The sequence below is a fragment of the Gordionus sp. m RMFG-2023 genome, chromosome 3 (assembly GCF_954871325.1).
Source record: "Gordionus sp. m RMFG-2023 chromosome 3, tfGorSpeb1-WG-v2, whole genome shotgun sequence".
Taxonomy (NCBI): Eukaryota; Metazoa; Nematomorpha; class Gordioida; order Chordodea; family Parachordodidae; genus Gordionus; species Gordionus sp. m RMFG-2023.
The window spans coordinates 41499018-41503672 of NC_088777.1; the positions used below are offsets into that span (position 1 = coordinate 41499018).

Genomic DNA, 4655 nt, shown 5'->3' on the forward strand with positions numbered 1-4655 from the left:
TAATATTAAAAACAAAAAACTTTCCCCTCAAAATATTAAAGCACTATAAATACTACTTTTGAAATAATATAGTTAGTTATCTTATAAATGATCAATTAATGAGGATAGTAAGACATCTTTTATGTTATCTAATTTAAAAAAATTAACATATAGAGTACATATTGTTAATGCATATATAGAATTGCTTATCAGACATTACTGATAAATTTGTGATTTTTGTTTTTCAATTCTTCACAAGTGTTTTTTTTTAAATTTGCCTCCCAATTGTGAATTTTGTTATAACAACCAAATAAAACACTTTTTATTTTTAAATTATTTAAAATAAAATGTAAATTTTTTATGATATAAAAATCTTTAAATTAAATTATTTAGTATATTTATTTAATGAGCTGATTGAAAGGGCAACATCTTTCTAAATTATGTTTAAATAAATAATATTTCATTGTATCTGTATAACAACATAAGTGTTAAATATGAATAATAAAGGTATTTTATTTGATTTAGGTTAAAACTTGATAATGCTTTTCTAGTTATTTATTTAGTATACAAATATGATATAAATAAATATATGCCATATATGAATCATATTAATTTGTGTTATAAATAATTTAGCTAATAGGATTAAGTAATCTTTCAAATTTTCGATTTATTATAACTTCAATTTGACATTGTTTAATTCTATATAATATATATGTGAAGAATGATAGCAATATCATGCAACACTCGAAAGTCCAAAATTGTTTTGTTTCTTGATACTTTGGACTAAGACATCTTGTAAATATTTATCATTTAAGGAAATAACAAAGGATATATAATTTACTTTTTATAATGGTAGCTAGTGTTATTACAATATATTTTTTGAAAATATTCCATATGACCACATAATGGTGCAATAGACTGTTAATAATTAAATAATTAGATATTTATTTTAAAGAAAATTTACATCATTCTGATAAAGTTTACACTCCAAACATGGAAAGTCTTTTTGAAGCAAAAATTGATCACATTGTGTTTGATTTAAATAATTTTGGTCTAAAAAAATGTAATTTAATGAAGAAACAAAAAAAGTTACTTAAAGTATATGGTATATTCCTGTTTTTAAACCATTTTAAGGTGTAATCAATAAAACTATTTTCAATAAAAAATAATGCAATCGCTAATCTATATTATTTTGAAGAATTAATATTAATTAAAAATAAATTACGTTAATATAATTAAAAATCCAATTATGATTAAGCGACGTATTGGAAAGCATTCTTTCATTTCATCTTAAAATTGTGAAATTGAAAAAAAAAATTAATTAAATTTCGCCGCCGTACATAAAATAAACAGGATAACATGATCGACAGATAGATCAAATATGATAGCTGCTATATTTAAAAACAAAAAATTGGTTAATGATGCTTGGTACCTTAAGATACCATCTATCAAATTTGAATTTTGTTAATTATTCATTTGGATAGGCACTACCAAATATATTTATAATATATATTTGAAAAATCGTGATTTTTGGAAAGCCTCTATGGCCTAGTAGGCAAGAGCTTGGCTTACTTATCCTATTCTTCTGGGTTATCATGTTTTTTTTCTTATTCTAACTTGGTGGTTCCATCCTTGGAGGGATGATATATAGAAGGCCGGACTCGACCACGTGATTCCGTATTAATATATTAAATCCTTATTACATTTTAATAAATTTTGGTCGGTATTTAGCAAATTAGATTGGTATTTAAAATATTTCCATACATTCACTTGGTAGTAAGCATCATTTACCTAAAAAATTCCCCCATCCACCGGAAATATTTAATTTTAATTTACAATTTTTTTAATGCTGATAATTTATATTTATATTTTAAAATAGCATATTAAAATTTATATTAAAATAAAATTTAAAAAAATTATTAAGTAAACAATTTAAAAAAGACAAAATAAGTTTTTTATAGTAATATTGATTCTTATTATAATAATATTTATTCAATAATTGTTATAGTAATTATAAGTTGTTAAATGATCTGATTTTGTTGTTATACCTTATAATATGATTTTGTTTGTTATACCTTTCGGTGAAAATTTTATATTAACATTTTTTTATATCAATTTGTATTTCACATAATTGGTTATTTTTTTTATTGTCAAAAAAAAAGATATAAAAGGAGTTTTTTTTGGTTTAAAAAGGGATAATAATAATTTATAAAAAATAAAAGAAAAGAAATTATGACTTATTCTAATAATATATAATAGAAAATTCTGTCTAAATACATCATGGTAATAATATATAATAGAGGATTCTATCTAAATTCTTCACATATTAATTTTATTATTGTAATATTTTTGATATAAAATTTATCTATGATTTCTTCTCCTGATTTCAAAAAAATTAGAGCAATTTGTATAAAGCGTGTCCCATATTTAATCTTATGATTTATTTCTAAATGTTAATATGTTAAAATTTTTATTTTTAGTTAATTTTCTATATCATCTGACTTTAACATTTTAATTTTGGTTTTGTTTTCTTATTTCTTAATAGTTAAAATATATCTTTTCCATTAATTTTTCATCTGTGATATTATTAATTTTTTTTATCTTATTAAAATACAATTTTCTTATACCGTAAATGAATTCCAAAAAATAGAAACTGTAGATCTTCAATGAATTATGAATTATAAACTTAAAACCATCTTTTAATCTTGTTGTTTTCTACATTTGTAGTTTCCTTTATATTAGTGTCAAATCTACAGCCCGTATGCATATTTTTCTAAAATTTTATAAATAGAATAATTAAATTTTATGATCATATTTTATCCTTTTTTTTTATAATAAAAAATGTATCTATATATATATACATTTTAAATAATTTTATTTTCAATAAAGATCTAATTTTATAAATTAATTATAAATAATAAATTTTGAAAAAAATGATAATATATTAATTCCAAGTTATACATTTAAAAAATTTATATAAAATATTTTTAAAAAAATATATGGTAATAACGAAATAGGAATTAATAAATCAATATATAATATAAATTAAATAAGTAATATTTCATTATTAGTAAAATAATTAATAAAATAACATAGATTAATTATAAATTAATATAAATTTAGCGCTAACATTATAATAATATGCAACAAAATGGCCAAAGTCTATACTATGCATATAGGATGTTCAATTACGGCGTTTCGGATATTGAAAAAATAAAGCTGAGGTATTTGTATTTTACTATGTTTATGGCTAATCGTAGGCGTAGGTAGAATCCCTCATTGGGATCCTCGGTCCTAGCAGAGATCCGTTTTCCTAGCTCTTTAAAGAAGTCTAGGGCATGAGAGCCGAACGACGTTAAGGTTGTGGCGATTAATGGTAGGAATGTATAATTGGCGGGTAGAGTTGGTGAATATTTAGCTAATTTATTCGCCTCGGCATCTAGTATGGCATCTCTATTTATATTGGAAGGGGCAAGAGGATCGATGCATGAGAAATCCCAAGTTAGGAATTCCCCCCTCTTCCAAGGGATCATAGTCGAACCATCGGGCCGCTTACTATCTGAATTGTAAAGGCCAGTAGGTTCGAGGGTTGATGGTATGCCAGCGGATTTTAAGGCCCTGGCAATGGTATCGTTGCATTTTGAATGCCTAATGAATCTGCCTTTACAGCGCTTGCAGTGTAGAGAGTGACGGCCTTTGGAGTTGACCGACGTTTGACAGAGGATACAGTTATAAGGTATTACCATATCGCAATTCAGTCTAAGACCTATGGCGTGACGTAACTCATCATTGCTTAGGAGCTGGTCAAGGTTTGGGATGGGAAGGCTTCAAGAAATTCGTATCCACTACCTTCGGAAATGGAGAAGAGTAGAGAATGGTCCTCTGGTTGGCTCCTCGATTTAAGGAATGCAACGGAGTTGCCAACTAGGGGTTTATCCCAATCCTTCTGTAATGCCGACGATGGAGGATCGACTAATGAGAGGGACTTCCATAGATCAATTGCCTGTTGGAGTAAGGGGTCAGGATGTTTTGTTAGCGTTTGAATGATGGGCTCGCAGGACAAGTGAGAGGTTATGAACGCACTAACAGAAAGTAGGGAAGGTGACCTTATACCAATACCGCCGGATTTGGTTGGTAAGGTAGCCTGTAGCCATGATAACTCCCCAAATTTAAGATTGGGTATATCTTCTGTTAGGCGTTTAATCTCCAGTTCATGTGAAGCGAGGTTGACGTCATATTGAAAAATCCGAGACGCTCGAAGTGTATATAAAATTCTTGGAATTAAAAGGTAGTTCTTTAATAAGAAGAAAGCTTGGTGAGCTGGGAGGCGAAATAGTGTATCTCGCATAAGGGATATCTCTCGTAGGATATAGGCAAAGAACTTGGTAAAGGACTCGTCTTTACCTGCTGGAGATCCGAGATGTGTTAAAACGTTCAATGGTGTATGATTGAACATAGTATCGTGGTTAAGGTCAATGATTCCAAGAGGACAATATTCGCTTTTGTCTTCACGCCTTAGAGAGTTAAAGACGTTCGAGAAGTCTATTTTGACTAGGATATCGTTGGTGGGATCCGTTTGTAGGTACATCCGGGTCATGTGAAGGGATACCTCACATCCACATTTTACGTTGACTCCTAATTGATTCGGGCAAAGGTGATTGGATATTGTGAACAAT

General features: G+C 27.5%; 1 long non-coding RNA gene across 1 annotated transcript; it reads right to left on the reverse strand.

Annotated features, from left to right (window-relative positions):
• Positions 1 to 576: 576 nt before the first annotated feature.
• Positions 577 to 1311, reverse strand: LOC135927285 (uncharacterized). Its single transcript, XR_010572029.1, has 5 exons — positions 1205 to 1311; positions 1073 to 1161; positions 944 to 1032; positions 821 to 897; positions 577 to 771 (listed from the first exon to the last, which is right to left on the reverse strand). It is a non-coding gene; the product is annotated as an uncharacterized LOC135927285 (long non-coding RNA).
• Between the last annotated feature and the right edge of the window lie 3344 nt (positions 1312 to 4655).